This window comes from Ruditapes philippinarum, unplaced genomic scaffold, assembly GCF_026571515.1.
Source record: "Ruditapes philippinarum isolate M1 unplaced genomic scaffold, ASM2657151v2 ctg937_1_1_1_1, whole genome shotgun sequence".
Classification (NCBI taxonomy): Eukaryota; Metazoa; Mollusca; class Bivalvia; order Venerida; family Veneridae; genus Ruditapes; species Ruditapes philippinarum.
The window spans coordinates 474,435-495,801 of NW_026861665.1; the positions used below are offsets into that span (position 1 = coordinate 474,435).

At 33.4% G+C, this 21,367-nt stretch overlaps 1 protein-coding gene across 2 annotated transcripts in view; it reads right to left on the reverse strand.

Moving 5' to 3' along the window:
- LOC132716451 (uncharacterized) overlaps positions 1-21,367 on the reverse strand; it is a 59,262-nt gene extending 37,895 nt beyond the window's left edge. The window contains exon 1 of one of the 2 annotated variants that reach the window (XM_060699735.1): positions 21,198-21,367. The gene's annotated coding sequence lies outside the window, so the exon portion shown is untranslated. Of the gene's footprint in view, positions 1-7,112; positions 7,263-21,197 lie in introns of those variants that run through there. The other variant, XM_060699737.1, reaches the window with a different exon arrangement.

A 21,367-nucleotide genomic window follows, 5' to 3' on the forward strand; every position in this document is an offset into this window, starting at 1 on the left:
ATAAGCCAACAAATAGATACAGAGTGGAACCCTTTATGTATTGACAGTTATCACCTTCCATAGGCCTACCAATGTAGGTATACTTTACACTTTCAAGATTCTGAGAAAGGGAACCCCTTTACTTAATGAACAGACAAAGAGCCGATTCACAGCCAATCTTTATTTCCTCAAAATGTTAGATAAAATCAAAATCTTCGGCAGACGACAACAATTTTCGCATTATGCAAATGATTATGTTCCAGACGAGACACCATACAACGAGACACCATACTATCAGATTAATCGCATTAACTTGTTGCTGAATCTCTTCTCGCAAGATGCCATTAGTAATTGCGTTGCCATGCCTACAAGGGCAGGAAAAGGTCAATAAAGTAAGACGATAAAAACAAAGGAGGAAATGCGAGAATCAGTTAACCGTATCAAGATGGAGATCAAAGAATGGGAGCTTGTAATAAGAGCGGCAGTGGTTTGGCTACAAGAAGGTAACTAGTAAGTTAATTGATGTTTAAAACATCGTCGGAATCTACGGGTTCTGATTACGCTAGACTGTAGTTTAACCAAGGATTAATAAATAGTGATTGTATATGCATATCAAATACATGATAAAAATGCATACAAAACATCCGGCCCATTGGGAATATATGTCAACCCTTTGCATAAATTTACGTATTTAAAAATGTGAAAATACCTTGCAAAGAAGGGCTTTTAAATGTGATCAAACTCACTGCTCAGCTGCTTTTAAAGAAATTTGTCATAATTATCGCCAAGGTCAGTACGACATATCACATCGTATGTTCCGCAGCGTCACGAAAATATCACAAGGTCCAAATTAGCTACCATACATTAAGATATTTCTGTAAAACTACACAAACATACTTTGTTTTAAAAACAAGATGTATAGCTGCTTTTCGAGAGATTTATAACACGATATATGTTATACGTATTAGAGATTCACGTGAGCATAGCTCAATATTTTGTCATGAAAATATAGTGCACAAAGATTATGAGGCTGTACGCAACTTAACAATAAACAGTAAACAATATGCACTAGATAGTAAACACCAGTTAGACGGTGAACAGAAATCAATAGAAATATGCATAAAGCTAGCATTAAGCAGTAAACAAAAATTTAAGCATTAGGTTTTAAACAGCACAAATATGCATTAGTTAAAAGGCAATAAACAGTAGAAATACATACAAGTGTATCAGGTAATAAACAGTAGACAATATGCATAAGACGGTCAACAAAAGAAAATATGCATAAGTCAGTAAACGGAAAATGCGCCTGTGGCGGTAAACAATAATAATAAATTTAGATAGTAGACAAATGCCGTTGCTAATGTGCAAATCCAACGTAATGCGTTTGCGACCAGCATGGATGCAGACCAGCCTGCGCATCCGCGCAGTCTGATCAGGATCCATGCTGTTCGCTATCAGTTTCTCTACTTGTAATAGGGTTGGTAAGCGAACAGCACGGATCCTGATCAGACTGCGCGGATGCACAGGCTGGTCTGGATCCATGCTGGTCGCAAACGCATTATGTTGGTTTTGTCATGACGCGGCTCAAATGACGTTGCTAATGTGCAATATACACATCCGGATGACCTCGTCGATTATTTAAAATAATCCGTAGACTGACGGAAAGGGTCGAAGAGTTGTGATTGTAGCACACAGAAACCATGAAATTGTTTAATTATATTTGCACTTGGTGAATATTTTAAATTGACTTGTAATTATATTTACACTTGGTGAATATTTTTAATTGACTTGCACATGTTTCTACTCAGGCAAAATCATTCATCGTATTGCCAAACAAAATCTAAATACAATGCAGATCAAGATCAGAGGTCACGAATATGTGCCGGCTGGTCTTTGTCGGCACTAGTGTATGGATAGCATCACCTGCCGCCACCAGTTTAAGAGATTAACATCATTCATACGAATTTTAATGAAGTTCAAAACAAAAACATTATTCTACTGCACTGGACCACCTAGGGTTAATGAGATGAACATATGATCTTATCAGATGACCAAGCAGAACGCTAAAAGTATCCTATCAGAGTGGCCGCAGTAAATTTCTCTTAATTTATGTGTTTATGTGTTATTACTAGAATTAAGATTTATTCAATTATTCTTGTTAAATGGATTAATACAATTACTTAATAACTTTTGTAAAATGGATTAAATACCGGATTTATTTGTTCATAATTTAATTTAAAGTGACAATATTCTGGATATAACAATTGACTTCTGTTTTTGATTTGATTATCCATTTATATTTTCCACATGGATTGCTACAAGAATGGGTAAAGTGTTCAGTTCCAGTAGGGAACTCCACTTTTCAAGAAGCCCAACAGTCGCTATAACACCAGTACAGTAGGTACTGAGGCGTACTGCAACGACCCCAGAGTTTGCGGACAGTAGGTCCAACATAACTCTGCAACAAAATTTGGAATGTCTAGAGTTTGCGGACAGTAGGTCCAATATTAACTCTGCAACAGATTAGGAAAATCTGTTTCGTCATCATGGAATGATGGACAACAGTATGAAGCCTTGGCCAGATGATTGACCTTCCAAGTTTTTATGCTACAACTACTACTACAACAACAAAGACAATATTGCTTTAACTTGAAGTTATCAAATTAATATTATATTATTTAACAATTTAATTTCTTGAGCCACGAACATACCAAAGTCATGTGTCTTAAAATTAGGCCAACGAAATGCACATATCACAGCTTATAATTTATAAGACTCTTATTCTATTGGTTAAAAAGATCTGCAGTATCTTACTGTTTTAAATCTTACTTGATATAAGAAAATATCAGCTCTTGCTCACAAAATATAATTCTATGTTTAGTTGGGTAATTGTATAATAAGTTAAAATAAAAATTATTTGAATTAAAGATATAATATGCTCAAATTCATTGTATTTTTAAATATTGATGATTGCTATACAGTCTCTTTTTTAATATAAAATAAACATGTTTTGACTACACACTAAGAAGATATCTTATGTCTTAAACTCTACACAATTTAGAGGCACAATAAGAATGCATAGTGTCAAAAAAAAAAAAAAAAAAAAAAAAACTTTACTTATATGCAGCTTCCCAAACACAGTTTGTACATTCTTTTATTCAAATAAGACATATTTAGAAAGAAATACATAGATTTCAAATAATTTCTGGGATAAAAATATTTTACTCTGTGATGAGTATAGTATATGTTTAACATGCTTTGGGCGGAAAAACAGTAAGTTACATTTTACAGTATCATCCTTGAACAGGCTCATTCAAACCAAGCCTGCAACATTTTCATTTATGCTGTTTTGGGCGTATTGTAGAGATTTTATTTGCACAAAAATGGTTTTATATTAGAGGAATATTCTGGAGTAAGTTTTGCCTAGAAATGTCAAGAACTGTATACTCCAAATTTGTTACATAACAGGGAATATGCTGGAGTAAGTTTTGCATAGAAATGTCAAGAACTTTGTACTCCACATTTGTTATATATGATGGAATATGCTGGAGCTAGTTTTGCATAGAAATGTCAAGAACTGTGTACTCCAATTTTTTTATATAAAATGGAATATGCTGGAGCTAATTTTGCATAGAAATATCAAGAACTGGGTATTCCAAATTTGTTATATAAGAGGGAATATGCTGGAGCTAGTTTTGCATAGAAATGTTAAGAACTGTGTACTCAAAATTTGTTATATAAGAGGGAATATGCTGGAGCTTGTTTTGCATAGAAATGTCAAGAACTGTCTACTCCAAATTTGTTATATAAGATGGAATATGCTGGAGCTAGTTTTGCATAGAAATTGCAAGAACTGTGTACTCCAAATTTTTTATATAAAATGGAATATGCTGGAGCTAATTTTGCATAGAAATGTCAAGAACTGGGTATTCCAAATTTGTTATATAAGAGGGAATATGCTGGAGCTAGTTTTGCATAGAAATGTTAAGAACTGTGTACTCCAAATTTGTTATATAAGATGGAATATGCTGGAGCTAGTTTTGCATAGTAATGTCAAGAACAGTGTACTCCAAATTTGTTATATAAGATGGAATATGCTGGAGCTAGTTTTGCATAAAAATGCCAAGAACTGTGTACTCCAAATTTGTTATATAAGATGGAATATGCTGGAGCTAGTTTTGCATAGTAATATCAAGAACAGTGTACTTCAAATTTGGTATATAAGAAGGTATATGCTGGACCTAGTTTTGCATAAAAATGTCAAGAACTGTGTACTCCAAATTTGTTATATAAGAGGGAATATGCTGGAGCTAGTTTTGCATAAAATATCCAAACCTGAGTTTCTCCAAATTTGTTATATAAGATGGAATATGTTGGAGCATGTTTTGCATAGAAATGTCAAAACCCGCGAGTACTCCAAATTTGTCATACGAGAAGGAATATGTTGAAGCAAATTTTGCATATCTTGTCAAAACCGGAATACTCCCAAATTTTTTATATACGAAGATCAAATATGCTGGAGAAAGTGTTTTGCATAGAAGTGTCAAAAACTGTGAGTCCAAATTTGCTCTTGGGAAAACGCACCATTTGGAGCTGATCTTATGAAGGAATTGTTACTTTCCTTACGGAAAGTAAACACATATTAAATAACATTGGTTGTATATAGTGTGAGGTAAGAATCTCAGGGGCAACCATGAGTACATATACAAGAAAGCTAACAGAATGTGAGTATGCATTGTTTTTACAATACTCTAGAAACACTTCGAAATACCCTGAACATTGTAAGTTGATAACTTTCAATATTGGTACTTGCTCGAGATGGTTCAATAATGAAATTTATATTGAATAACTCTTTACCTGTATATCTCAAGTAAAGTACACTGACAATGTCGATTGTAAAGAACTTGCTTTTATTTTTAAGAAAATGACATATCATTCGAAATGGAAGAACATGAAATAAGATATGAAAAGTTTTAGTGAAGAAAATAAACATTTAATCACTAAAATATTTTTCTATCCAGAATTTTCTTCGACTGAAAGGTGTATATAGACATAGCTAAATGCATAATTGAATACATGTTTGATATACTTTGTATGCATTGAAATTTTTGCTCAAGCTAACTACAGTAAAACATAGAAAAGAAATAAAATGAATTAATGAATATAATAAAATAAACTATTAAGATGGAAAAAAAAAAAATCATTTGCATTTGCCTTGTCTTTCATTGTTGGACAAACCTATGAAACCAATGTTTTACCATTCATTACAATAATGATAGTTTATACAAAGTTGTAATGTGCAGTATTTTAGATGGTTAAGATAAGGTTGATAATTTGGGATTTATTGTATACATGTACTACATCTTCAGATAAATCTCTCACTGGACCCTCTCAGTGAATTGTTTTTGTTAGGGTTTATCATCGGACTTATTCCTGGGAAAACAGCAGGTATTAATAGCTGTGCCTGGTTTGTAGGTCAAACATATGTCTTAATTTGATTTGTTTGTTTGCAAGGAGGGGTTGCTAATTAACCTTCACTGTGTTATGATCCATGGCACTATAAATCACCCAGAGAGGGATTTATGTCGGACCTATCACAACAATAGGCAAACAAAATCCTGATTGTGCTACGGCTGTCAAAGTGTCATTAAAATTTTGATTTAAATAATTGAAACAACTAGTTTCAATAAAAATATTAATTATATCATGAAAACTGCAGTTTAGTCTATGAAACATTTCTACGGTTGATGAACGCATTTATATTTGTAGACTGCATGTTAATTAGTCAACTAGAAATGTTATAAAATTTGAAAAAGAAATGGCAGGTAAATTAATAATATATCATTATATGTAGATGTGGTACCTTACTCGTCATTGCCCGGGGGAAAGGAAAACACTAAGCAGATTATTCTACCAAATGGCATGATCATAGAATATTACTTGTTAGGGGTTTTATTTTCGAACAACTGAATAAGTAAGTGGTGATAAGAGATTCAGCCATTTGTTTTGGTAGTTTTCATTATCGTTTTTGAAATAAATCAGTTGATGACTTAATTAACTAATTAATTGATTGATTGATTCCAAACAAAATGATAATAATATTAATAATTCAGGAAAAATGAACAAATTCATTTGTATGTTTCATTATATCCTATCCTGTATCGAGTGGAATCGAAAACGTGAACCATAGAAACATGTACTGTAACTGCAATACAGAGCTGATTTGGAAAATAATATACATGCGTTTATTGAAGAAAACATGCATGGAAAAAAAAAAAAATGTAAATAATATAAACGAATAATGGCAGGTTTATGCTTAATGGCCCTTTAACCGCAGATCAGTAATTTCAAAACACTGATTTTGCAAGATATCAGAAATCGAGCCTAAAGAAATTATAATTAAAAACATAAATGTGTTGCTTTAAAACCATAGAAAACTTCGAATATCACTTCGAACCACTACATGTGAAAGAATTTTGTGCTACACGTATATGTGTGTCAAACTTGTTTGCAATTTTCTGTTTACAATATACGATACAATGTATCAATTTTGCAATGTAACATTGCAGCAGGGGTCAAGCCTATAATGACCTTTAATTTCCGCACAGTAGAAATAGGGAATAGTATTCTTTTATAATGATTGTTACTTTTACAGCATTTTATGTATATGGCAATTGCATACTTTATTTTGTACATTACATTTTCAGTTTTGAAAAGTTAATAGTCGTAGATTGAATGCGTAATCATTGTACTTGGTTATGAAGTTTTAACGACTTATCAAAATGCGAGCATGGTCTCTAAAATCTCATTAACCCTAGGTGGTCCAGTGCAGTAGAATTAATAAATTAAACGAGACTTACCTGGAAGTTGAAGTTCAATTATTATTCTACTGCTACTGGACCACAGGGTTTAATGCCCACCCAATTACCCCTCCCATATGTATAAGCCATTGTCGCATTTTGCATAATTATGTATGCTCTGAAAGTCTGCTTGGTCATCTGATAAGATCATATGTTCATCTCATTAAACCCTGTGGTCCAGTAGCAGTAGAATAATAATTGAACTTCAACTTCCAGGTAAGTCTCGTTTAATTTATTAATTATACTGCGAGCAGAACACAAGAAAATTCCCACCTGTTAACTATAGAAAAGTTTAAAATCCTAATCACATCAAAACCAGTCTGATCCAATAAAGGTCGAGCAATAAGCTATGCTGATTCAGTTAAACTGATACTAGAGCGACGTGCCTTGACCGAGTTAATGTTACTCCAAATCCAATACCTTCAACATTCTGTATGAAGAAAACTCTCTGGCAAGTATTTTTTGTGTATAGATATAACTAGAGGCTTACACGATATCAAAGGCATAATTTTGATGGATGGCCGTCTGAAATATTGGTTATAGTAAAGCGGTGAATGAAAGCAAAAATCAAACAGTAAAACTTCCGGTCTTTACCTACTGGAACAGATAGGGATTTGCTCTTTCCAGTCTCTATATGCTCTTGATGCTTGACTTTTTTTCGTAGATTTATTTCCAAAGTCATGTCACCGTTCCCGTACCCGTTTCCGTTGTCGTTGCCTAGCACGGTGTCATTACCGTCTGCAAACTTTTAACAATGATCATAACTTTTTTATTTCTTAGTGAATTGTCTCAATACTTGGCCACAACAACTTTTGTGACAAGACCTTCGAGTAAAGCAAACAAACATTGACCTTCATTCATAAATGACCTTGGTATTCTAGAAAAATGTGAATTTTGAAATCCCTTAAAGTGAATTGGTCTACAAGAGATCCGTAAGTAATGTAATACAATGTTATGTAATACAATAAATAATTATGTTCATAGTATCAGACATAAAAACAAACTACGAAAAAATTATATATGAATGTTTTGTTGGCAAATGTGAGTTACTTGATCCGATATATACATACATATGAGCCATGTCAAGACAAAACCAACATAGTGCGTTTGCGACCAGCATGGATCCAGACCAGCCTGCGCATCCGCGCAGTCTGATCAGGATCCATGCTGTTCGCTATCGGTTTCTAGAGTTGGTAAGCGAACAGCATGGATCCTGATCAGACTGCGCGGATGCGCAGGCTGGTCTGGATCCATGCTGGTCGCAAACGCACTATGTTGGTTCAAATGTTCATACTGACTCATTTAAGGCTTTATCAACAATTTTTCAAAGCAATATTTTATAAGAATATTCATATGATACATTTATTTTGTTTTCATCAATATTTGAAACCTATTCACTTTAAACTTTGAATGGACTGTCTCAAGTTTATTGTTACATAAAGTCAGCGGGTCAAGTAAGGGTGAGGAAATCAATTTGTAGTCATTTCTCATGCCAAATAAAATTGGAAGGTCACATTGTGCATGATATCTTTGGCAAATATTTAATTTACGGTCGTCTGCTAAGATTTATTTTAGAAGAAAGGAGTTATGATCTCATATGCAATCGCAATTTCCGGTATGATTATTGACCATCGGAGAGGTTTCCGTATGAAAACTTGAAACAGCTTTTTTTTCAGATTATTTCATTCACAGGAAAAAGCAACAAATTTCACGAGACTATAGAAAAGGCACGTGACTGAGGCTACTAGAACTTCGCCAAAGAAAACTGTTTAAGCCGAACAAACGTTATTTCGATTTTAATGGAAAGAAAGCGGGAAAAATCAAACCTATTAACAACACTGAATTTTGATTTTTTTTTTATTTGTGAATTGCAAGCATCTTACGTTCACCTTACTAACGTTAAATGTAAGTCTATAGGAAAATCAATGTGAGTGTTTGACCTCTAGGAAGAACGGTACACATTTCATTCGGTCATATAATAGTGAATGGTGATACATTGTGTTTAATGTTACTATTTTTCGATAAATGAAATAGGAAAACATAATTTAGAAAACAATAATCAATTTATACAGTTTTAAGGATTGAAAACGGAATGAACCACTGTTCGTCCGTAAACGATATTTTCCGATTTTTCCTTTTGCCGATTTTACACCCCGCTAATTTTTCGATTAAGTAAATTCGTATTTTAAAGCGGAGCATGCGCATAACAATGTTTGTAGACTGGTTCTAATGATTTAAGGCTGTAAATGAGATTCATTAACTTCAATTTGATACGCAAAAATTTATGCCCTAGATCATCACGTAGTTAATACGGAATGAAAGTAGATTTAAAGTCTGGTTCTGTATATTGTTACTGAAAATATGTCTGACAATTATTTTAAAATTTAAATATGCCCACTGATAAACAATTTTAAACAAATCCGACTTAATGTCATTAGGTTGGCGTTTTGTACTTTTGGTTTCTACTAACCACAATAATTATTTAAAAAAAATAATGTATTGTTTACTTTCAAATCAAATCTATGAATTAACTTATTTTAAGTGGACTTTAACTTGATATATTGGAAAAAAACTTGTCAACAAGTCCCAGCATTAAATTACTATTTGTTTACATGAAAGACCGTACAGTTGCGATTGGGAACAGCCTACAAAACTGTGTTTTCTACTGAACCACTACATAAACTACCTAAATATCATTTGATAGATAATCACAAGATTTCGTTAAAGATAACCTGAGAATCACAAAATTATGATGACCTATTTCTACCATGTCAATTCTCTGTTGTGGCGGCACATTTTGCAGTGGCGAATTATTCGGTAATATGCAAAAGAATCGACTGCCAAATAGATAGGACTTCAAATGGAAACATTCCTATGAAAAACTTAACTATTCAGATTGAAAGGATTTGTAGGAAGGTATTTTCCATGGTCGGATACAGGACTTGAAAGCATAAAATATGCAATCCAAATTCTTAAAGAAGTTCCTTTTCTTTCTTTGATTGAATGTGGAAATACGCTATCCACTGTCAAGATTACGCTCACTGAAATGTTTCGAGCAACCGGGGAATAAAGCACGCTATGCGAAAATAATCCTACACGGTTATATGAACATGTTGTGTTGTATCATTTGGATATGTGAGATGCATTAATATTATTCTGGTAATAACGATGACAAAAAGAGTGGGAATAATGTCATGTCGCAATTTCTCCATTAAGTTGATTAAAACCTGTACAATAGGGAATTCACGTACTCATATTGATTGTTTTATGAAACGAGAACGAACTCAGAATGTGTAGTATACCATTTGAATCCTGGGCTTTCTAAATTCCGGAAACAATTCGAAAAAAGTCTTGGTCCTAACATATTTTCTATATTGGCCAGGTACTGGAACTTGCAATTCTATTCTGTTAAATAATTAATAATTTTATAAGCAAGCATTCTGTTTTTATAAAATGCCCCTTTATACTATATAATCTATATAAAAGTATATCTGTATAAGTGGTTTTTTATGATGGCTGTTTGTTACAATTTTGCGCGTCGCTTTATCGCTGGCGACAACACGACAAAGCACCAAACGTCGCGTTATCGTCTTGTCGTCTTGTACACCTGTCGCCAGCGAGACAAGCCAAACTTAAATTTAAAAAGCTTTCGAAATTTTGACTCGTGGGTCATTTTATGGATTGTTGGTCCGGAGCTCGGAGCCCGCCGTATGTAGTTTCCTGAAGAGCTTTGTTGACATCTTACTAGGGAATGCTACAAATATCGCGATCGAGGACGCTGCCGTCGGTCATTTCATCGAACATACATTAATGAATGCATGGTGCTATTCGAAACCAGGGTCTTTTAAATAGAATTTCTATTTGAAAAACCCAGTCGAAACAGACTATAGCACGTGATTATACATATATCATTTATATAATATATTTAAGGTATTAATTAACTCAGTATTTGTGTCAAAACGTCAGAAAACGGGCAATAAATCACTTCACATATATTTCAATGAAAAATGTTCAGTTCTTGTGACATATTTGACTTTTTTTTTGTGTATCGATATTTCGATATTCCAAATGCAACGTAAGTAATATTTCGAGCGTGCGCATTCTGCGAAAGGCAAAAAAGTTCTCGATGTCAAGTGAATAAGTATGATTTTCCCAACCATAAAAAGTGATTGGTCAACATTTTTACAATGAGTAAATTTTCCACAAGTATTTCAAATATTGATAACTGTAGAAATGTATCATTTGGAAATTCTTATAGCATTTCTTTTATTGATAAAAAAATGTTGATGGAGTTCTAAGTGATTGAGTATGAGCATTTATATGATGAATAATAATGTTTTGTGTATAGAACAATATATAGATACATGCATGTCATATCGGACCATGTATCTTACACTTACCCAATATTTTTATTTATGGCACTACAGACCTTCCATTCTTTAAAATATACCATGAACTTGAAATGTCTGAAATTGACATCAGTTTCTATCAATAACTTATTCTTATCATCCGTAAATCAAAACGAGATGAAATGTTCTTTCATTGGTATTTGTACCAGATATGAAGTGAGGTAACATTTTATTATCTTTGTTTTTACCAGAAAACCTTGAAATTATGTTATTGGTAATTTGGCATTCGTCCAAAATCTCTGATATAGTTCAGGTAAAATACTTTTGCAAATTGACTACTCTTTCGTGCTATTAAAACTCTTGTTATTAGTTGTTCCGAAGCACTGTAAGACTAGTAAGCTCTCAAGGTTATATGTTTTTCTCGTCGTTAACAAGAGCTTGCGTGTTCGATAAGGTCTTTTCGACATCCCATTCCTGGAAATATTTAATTTCTTTCTGCAGAAGACGAAAACGTTTACAAGTATATTTCAGCAGAATACAAAAGTCTTGAATTTCATTTACAATCGTTACACAGCATTAAGTCTTTGTCCTCCTTTTTCCCAATGAGAATGCATAAATTTGAAAATTTCTGAGTCTATTCCGCATAAAATGTTTATTTAACCATTTATGTCATGTTTATTACCCGTGCCTTCGAAAAGTAGGTCAACGACTACGTGAGAAAACCTAATCGCTCCTTTTTGGCTGTTTAAATCTGTGTTTGTTTTGTTTTTATTTGTTTGGGTCGTCAGGCCAAACAAATAATGGTAGCGAAATTTCAGAGTCTAATGTTGTTAATTGCAAATGCCGAAAGTAGTCCACTTTTTTGAAGCGGTTACTTCCCTTTTGTATGTACACTAAAGCCGAAAAATTCAGGGGAGATCACTGCGTAAAGATGGTCAAAGACAGGCGCATCAATTTTCAAGCAAAGTAATTCCCGAATGGTCGAAGATTTCTAATATTGTTTTATTGTATTTTCTGATCGAAAATAACTAAATACAAAGCGGACATTCAATCTCTGACACAGAAGTTTACGACAAACCTAACAACAAGTAGTTCTCAAAACAGCTTAAAACTAGCTATTTAAAAGAAAGAAATATTTTATTTTGTTACAAGTATCCAACAAATTACAACGCATTTAAAGTTAAACAATAGCGTTGGCTTATAGAATTGTCAATAAATGCACAATCACAAATTACGCGGATGAATATGATTTTATCAATGAAAATACTATTTATTACCGAATACTACACAAACCGAGTAGTGGAATATATAGATTCTACATGTCGGACTGTTTGGGCGAGAGGATTTTCGCTAAAATATTTACTTCAATTTTAAACAACAGGTTTACCCTGAACAAAATACCTCGAAATTAATAAGGATTACAAACCCGAAATGCAATGGAAGTTCTAAATTTAGAATGACTTGATATTATTCAGACTTTCTGTGTTATAACTTCTCCGTGATGTACAGTGGTAACGCGCTCGCTAAGTGAGTGAAAGGTCTCGAGTTCGAATCCCAGTCGAGGAAACTTTTTTTTTTTGTTAAATTTCTTTTTTTAAGTGTTTTTGGTTAAGGAAGTAGCCATGATATGCAAGGATAAAGTGTGACTGTCGTAAAAAATGAACATAAATGATTTTTTGATGCAACTCTAGTTATGCAGAATTCCGTATGTATCAAACTCTGGTGCGTTGCAAAATGAATTATTAATACATAAAAAAAAACCTATACAGGAAAATGCATACAGATATACAGTACGATTTAGATTTGCAAAGATCAGAAAATACCACAGAACTTGCAGCCCTTTGATTCTTTATAAAATATAAAATGCTTATAGTAAGCTCCAGGATTATTTACATTCTGTGTTAAACAACAGTTAAAGTCGTTACAAGCCCTAATTTAGAATAATATGGTTTTCTTCAGCCCGTTCACATATAAATTCATCGTGGCTGAAGGGTTTTCGGGCTCGCTTAGGAAGCGAGAGGTCTGGAGTTCAAATCCAGTAAGGTAACTCATTTTTTTTTTCAAATTGTTAAAGTCAAATAAACATTGGATTGAATATCAGTGTTGCAATTAGTCTTATAGCCAATTTGCTTCAATTAAAACGCTGGAAAGCATTGGTGGCACTATACATATAATCTCACAACCTGCACCTTTCTTACATTCTGAGACCCAAACAAATTCAGCGCCTTCTGTGCTTTGATTTCTTATTTCTGTCCATTATTGTTCACAACAGCGGTCAAATGTTTCAAGACCTGTATACAACCGTGAATAATTTAAATGTTAGTTTAGCATCGAATAGAGGTTACTTTACATAATTGTTTATACCTCTAAACGGAATATATATGTAGCGAAAATTGTACATTTTTTCGATCTGAACAAAATTGCTTTCAATTCATCAATGCTCAATTTTCCAAAATTTCTTTTTAATTCAAAATAAATTCTAACATCTATATTTTAGACACATCTTATGAGAATGCTCAGTGATATTTGTTAGATCAAAATTTAGCATGAGGAGTATCATTTTGTAAAAGTTTATAGTGTACATTCTATTATGTGTAACGACTTTCCTGATAATGTGTATCACGTGATACACATAACAGGTATTGATGACCTAGTCGTAAATCCTCCAATTGTATTATTATTATATTGAAACCCCTTAAATTCGGAATGGACTAGTCTAAATCTGGTAAATCAAAACAGTGAAAATCAATTTACAAAATTAATTCAACAAGTTTATGGTGAAATTGTGAAATTTGTTTTCTATTTCAATGGATGGCCAAAAGGAGATAAATGTTATATGACACAATTTCAGATTCTATCTCTCAGATATTCCGTCCTTTGTGTAAATATGACAGACATTAGGAATCGATTATTCGGATATCATTCAGAAAATTGCTGTCCATTAGAAAATCATGCATAAAGGATCATTTTACACAATCCCCACGGCGGTGGATCCACATATATCTCAAAAATGAGCATAGGTAAAAAGTATATTTGAATTTCCGATGCTCCAGATGTGAAGCATAACACCAGATGTGACTGTGAAATTAGGTCAATCGCAGTGTAAGTTTTCACCTTTTTAAACAGTTATATAAAATTCAATCCTTTATTTAAGAAAATCGAAATGTGATTTTACCCTCCTGACTCTCCTCTATATAACCCATTTTTGTTTTGGATTTCTATGCAGTCTTCATCGAGATATTCTTTCCGTCGTTGGGGTTCTGGTGTGTCCAAAACATACAATTTGTATGAAGAAAATGTCACTAAACGGACTCAAAAAACAGAGATTTTACAAAATTTCACTACAGACCGATGCTTAACAGTCAGACAAATCCTGATTTAAACATTTATTGAGATTTGGTTACACACGAAGGAATCGCTGCACAAAATTGCATTTGAGCTCCATATGTGCCGAAGAGATGTAGAAAAGCATCTACAAAACTGCGGATCACTTTCATATAATCATTGAATAGCCAATTTTAGTGCTCATTTTTGAGATACATATGTGGTTCCACCCCCGTGACCCCGCTATATGAACAATTGCACATTTTCGGCCGTTTCCGTAAAACTTCGGAATCAGCGGAATGTACCGAATGCACACGCGTGTTTCCTTTTTGCATGATTGTTCTGATAAAAAATAGAAATCGTTATAAATACTAAATATAACATGATCGATAAGAACTAGCTAGTCTATCAGGCATCGATCGTAGGAGTATTTACCGGAGGGTGTCACGATATTTCGATAATAAGGGTTAATGCAAATTCCAGAATGATTTGGCATTTTATTATTTTCCTAACAGAACCTATTGAAATTAATATCCGAATTCGAGAGGTTTTAGAACCCCGACCACATGTTTTGACTGCTCCTGATCTCGCGGAATTTGGGGCAGTGCAAAACCATATAATGCATCTTGTCCTTTATATACATGTGATATAATCAGAGATAAAGATGAGAAAATTAAATGCAGTTTGTGTACTGGTATTTTGTTGTTGTTGTTTGATGGTTTCGTTGTTTATTTTGTTCTTTCTTTCTTTCTTTCGTTCTTTCTTAGTATTTATTTTTATTAATTTGAGGGGTGTGTTATCATTTTGTAACGTTATTTACTCCGGCATATTACTCCGAAGGATTGTAGTTTTAAGCAGTTGTACTTGATTAACAGGATATACTCATCGGTTTACCTGTGTGTAGTTTTTTTCTGTTTATACCTATGAAAATATATAACAAATTTTGGCATGCTGCACCGTTGTTGATAAAGTATTTGTATCTGTTTAAACTCAATGTGAAAAATAGGTCAGCCAAATATTTATATATACATGTATATAAAGAAGATCTAAATCGTCGATTTTTAGCTCGACTTTTCTATGAAAAGGGGAGCTATCCTACTCGCCCCGGCGTCGGCGTCGGCGTCGGCGTTAGCGTTGGCGTCACACCTTGGTTAAGTTTTTCGTACCACCCCACTTTATTTCAGAAGTATTACAAGTATGGCTTTGAAACTTACCATACTTGTTCACCATCATAACCTCCATCTACAGACAAGAGTACATAACTCTGTCAAGGTTTTTGACAGAATTATGGCCCTTTTTTGACTTAGAAAGTGTATTGAGCTTGGTTAAGTTTTTTGTACCACCTCACTTTATTTCAAAACCATTGGAGGTATTGCTTTGAAACTGACCATACTTGTTTACCATCACGACCTTCATCAACAGACAAGAGGACATAACTCTGTCAAGGTTTTTGACAGAATTATGCCCCTTTTTGACTTAGAAAATACATTGAATATGGGTAAAATCCACTTATTGCCTTAACCCTTTGAGATATTGCTTTGAAACTTTTAATGCTATTTCACATCATTACCCTCATCTGTACGCAAGAGAAGGTAACTCTGTCAGGGATTTGTTTTAAAAATTAAGGCCTTTTATCGACTTAGAATCTTGGTTAACTTTTTTGTACCAGTCCACTTTTTGACTGAACTGGTTGAGATATTAAATTGAAAGTTGGAATACTTGTTTACCATCATGGTCCCAAAACATGGGCAGGAGAAGGTAATTCTGTTAAGGATTTTATTTGAATTATGGCCCTTTTTGACTTAGAAACTCAGTTAAAATTTTCATTCTTGTCCACTTGTTGACTTAACCATTTGAGATATTACTTTGGAAGTTGGAGTTCTAATGTGCCATCATGAGACCTATCTGTAAGCAAGAGAAGATAACTCTGTGAAAATGTTTCTTGATTTGTACTTAGAAATTCCTAGTTAAAGTCTTGTGTGCCCTTAACTGTCAAAGTTTTGTTTTATAGGCAAGCACTAAAAAAGTCGAGCGCGCTGTCCTTCTGACAGCTCTTGTTTTTCTGCATGACTGTGCTCTTCACTTTTAAGCAAGAAAACACTCGTAAAGTCAAAAAATTTCCATCATTTTATATACTTTCTGCATATAACATATTATCTTCTCTTTTATGTAATGATTTTGTTTTCGTATGGATACGCCTTTTATAAAAACAAATAAATGCTTTAGACAGTGTAATACTTGGTGTAGGCGTTGAAGTTTATGTAAATATTTACACAAAACGACAAAGTGGAAATTTCAATTTGACCATACTAAACACTTGTATATTCCTTTGTAAACTTAGATTTCAATATTTTGCACTTATCACACTGTTAAGTCGAATACAACTTCTAAAATGTCATTGAGCCAATTTGCTATACATCTATTATAAAAAAATGGCGAGTGGTCAATTTGATAAGATAAAGCATAAAAATGCCTAAAATATAACAAGAGGGCCATGTTGGTCCTTAATCGCGCATCAGAGTCCATTTAAACATAAAGTCGGATATATTTCGCTCGAACTCAAAGCGCCAGAGAAAATGCCCAAGATATCATTTTGACAGCGTTAAATGAAGTTCAAATCAAAATGCGACATATAGACATTTAACAAGTTGTTTCTATGATTTGAACAGGTTACCCAGTTTTGACCCCAGATGACAATATTCGAAGTCATCCGAGTGACCACTAATATAATCATTCTGGCAATGTTTTATTAAGATCAAAATTTCAAAAACGACTGGTAGACTGTTTTCTTATACGACCAGGTGACCTAGTTTTCTCCCAAGTTTGACAATATTTGAACTCATCCGAGTGACCACAATTATGATTATTCTGACAGTTTGATGTACTGTTAACTGTAAACTCTTGACGATACACGAACGGATGGACGGACGATTTATTTAGGCTAATAATCTCTTAAGCTAAAGCTCAGCAACTGGTGAGCTAAAAATAGCCTGCCCAATCTTTCACGATTTGAACGTCCGAAAGATATTAAGTGGGTTAATGATTGATTGATTGATTGATTGATTAATAAAATTTTTAACATGACAAAATGTAATGTTATTTTGACTTATGATACCTATGCAGTCGACATTTACGAATAGTTGGGAATAATGTCACTTTAAAGTAGCGTGCCTCCAGATTCATGTTAATTGGCATGAAAATTTTGAAAATGTATTGAAAAGTACGGCACTTATACAATTAACAATTTGTCATATGGTATTCATTCGGAACATCCCGCCGAATGCCCATAAAAACCATTCTCCGAATTATAACGAAAAGAGCCAAAAAGTATCGATGAGATGGTTGCCAAATTGGTTAGGCATACAAAAACGGACATAAACCTTAGATCTGACCTAAAATTAACTCTACAGTTCAAATACGTCAACTAAGATCATATACAGTGTTTATACAGATAAAATTGCTTGAAATGGACTAATTTACCAACGATGGACATCGTACATCATATTAACTGAATTACTCTGGTAAAACCTTGTACTACAATTGTCGATGGTACAAACAAATCTACATGGCGCCATGGCCGAGTATTTAACCAGTCGCACTAGTCGCTAGCCGCATGGGTTCAAACCCCGTCAGGGGCAAGGCGAAGTTTCTTTGAGCAATAAACTTTTACACTCATTGCTTACTAGTGGTTGGTTCCATAGCCCATACACAATCACAAAAAAAAAAATTATGTAAAATCTACGTAAGAAACCCTGGGATTTGCCAGTACGATCACCGGTTACTCCCGCCTGTCCGAAACACCTCAAAATTCACTGACTCGGGTTTATACTGACTAAATGACTTCCTTGGAAGTCGTTTATGTTGTATGTTTCCTGCGGTGATTAAAAATAAACGTATGTAACAACGCAAAAAGATAAGCCTCGCCTTATATAATTTAAATCTATTAGCTATCCGTTCAACCCCGGCAAACTTGAATATCACTTGGCAAGATAGTTTAAGTTGTCATGCTTATTAACTGTAGAAGTCAGTAGATATGAGTTGATAATGAAGGATTTTCTAGTGTACTTTGTATTGTCGTATTGCACTATTTACTGAGTATACTTCTGCACAATATCATTCGATAATACACTGAAATTAAATAAAGTTTACACGATTTTATCAATATTTTACCGGTGTGGGAGAAACCCCGGAAACTTCAATTTATAAGTCACACTCTCCAAATTAACAAAATTGACGGCAATGTTTTAATCTGAATTCATGGTCAAATAGGATAACGCATGAAATGAAGGATTTTACGACCAGTCATCAATAAAAGTCGCCCATTTTATTTGACATCGCCAGCTTTAATCTTGTGCGATACGGATTTATATCTCATTATTGGCTGAGTATTAAATGAAGCAATATCTATTTATATTGATTCGCACGACGTGTTATGTGTGACTTGTACATGCATTATCTCCCATCTCCCGTATTTTAAATGATCGTCTGCCGCCTAGATATTATTTTCATGTTTTTAGGATCCTGCTTCTAACGTGCATTCTCCACCCTAAGCCCTCCCCCCCCTCCTTCCCTGCCCCCCCCCCACCACACTTCAATTTTACAAAAATTATGATATCAGCTATGAATCTATGATAAAATGAAAAAAATGCAACATAAAAGCTTTTTTGATGTTATGATGTTAAATATGATAAAAATGATTAAAAAACTTGGTATAAGGCTTTTGTAAAGTATGGCGGCTGTTTTGGGCCATGCACACATTTGTTTGTTTGTTTGTTCGTAAGTTGATGTTGCCCGGGGGTAGTATTTTTGTTGTTTTTTTTTGTACTTTTTATTGTTTTTTTTTTCTTGGCAAAAAGGGAAAATGGAAAAACGTCGGATTCAGTACGGAAGATACTTATATTATATTTCTATATGGGGGAAATATTTTTGCCCTTGGCAGATTGCACATACGCGAAAAGATATAACATCCGGTCGATTTTGCATAAGAAACGATGCGCATTGCAAAACGTCAATCGTAATTGTACCCACAAGGATTATTTTTGGACAATAAATAAAACCGTTTTGTCTCTGACAAGAACTATAAAGTAACCACATTGTATGCCCCTCATAAACATAACAAATTGAATAATTCAGTTATGCCTTTCATAATCAAGGAATATCAAAATATTCATGATTCATGCTAATATTCATGAAAATTGTGTAACTGTATGGAAAAGAAACAAAGAATTGCAATCTTACAATCCACGTTAATTACCAAAAAGAGGCGAAAATATGCAAAAAATAGCCTTTATTGTGTAACTCACGCAGTAGATACATATATGGTGGTAAACGCTGCAAAATCAGTCATTATTCTTGAATTAATATTCTTGAATTAATACTTGATTCTTGAATACTTTCACTTTTCTTTAAATATTAATGCGTTTTTATCAAGTTTGATTTTCTTGAAATATTACAGCTCATGTGGAGGTATGTAGCTTTAATATACGACTTACGGAGTCTTAAATTTTGTCTGAAACCACGTTATTATGCATAATTCTGCTTGGACCACATAAAGATAAAATATAAATTTGATATTGATTCAATTCAGACAGTCTGTCGCCAGGAAGAATAATACCGCGTGTTTTGTCGATCAATAAAACCTCGGGACAATATTTACAATACAAGCATCCTTGATATACAGATTTTGCTCAAAAATGCTCCAGCATTTACTAATAATCTTTCTGAATAAAGTAAATTGTTTATATGCATAATAACATCATCTGTGTACGAATATAAAACATATTTGTCATACATAGAATTTTCATATTAAAAATTTAATTATAAATACGGTATACATTCAAAAGCTGATAACGGCGATTTTGATGAATTTACCACCACCTGTCTGGACAACTGGCCCGGTAGACTTTGGCCAATAAAAATAGTTATGTTTCCGGTCCCCAGGTTTCCTCTTTAATTGGAGGTAGGTAGAGGGGACCTCTGTATACAATGTCAGTTTATACTCTTAGAGTTTATATATATACGATGTACATATATAGTTAGACCAGGGCGATTTTTTTTATAAAAGCGGGAAAAAGAAAATAAACAAATTATAGGGTTGGTAGAGAACAGGGTACGCGGGTGACCTGAAACATAACATTTTTTTTCTTTGTCAGTAACCATCATTTATCAGCTCGGATCAGTGATGAAATCAAGTATGATTTGAAGTGAAGGGATGTACGATGTACATGTAAATAACTTAATACAATTGCCTTCTCGATTTCAATTAAATTTGAAGCGAATTTTTCAAAGATTTCCAATTAAATCTAACCACTCTTAAAATAAGTTTTTTTTATCATTGCCACCATGATTCACATCATTCATTGTGTACCAATTTATGCAAAAATATATACATACAAGCAAAATTGAAAATCATTTTTGAGAAAATACAACAAAGTTATCTAAGATGTAGAAAATAATAGGCATTGTATAAAATGTACTTTCATCGGAAAAAAAATAAACCTGGAAATAATGTAAGCATTACCTATATTCATTGTATACAGATAGCATAAACATAAATAGTGCATACCATTGACTGTGCATGAAAACAAAACAACCTAAGCAATATCAATAAAAATATTTGCAATCCTATTGATCTTACAGTATCAAAATTAAGCAAACAAGAGTATAAAACTTTTATATATCTTACCTTTTTCAGCGGTAATTCCGGTCACAAAACTAGTGAGCTTTTGGCTGAGACAAGAGGCGTTCGTTTCGTTGGGCAACTTTACAGAAAATGTTAAAAGTAGTAGGTTAATGAATAAAAAAGAGCTATTGAATATGTTTAACAACACGCCCTTAAACACTAGGAGCAAAATA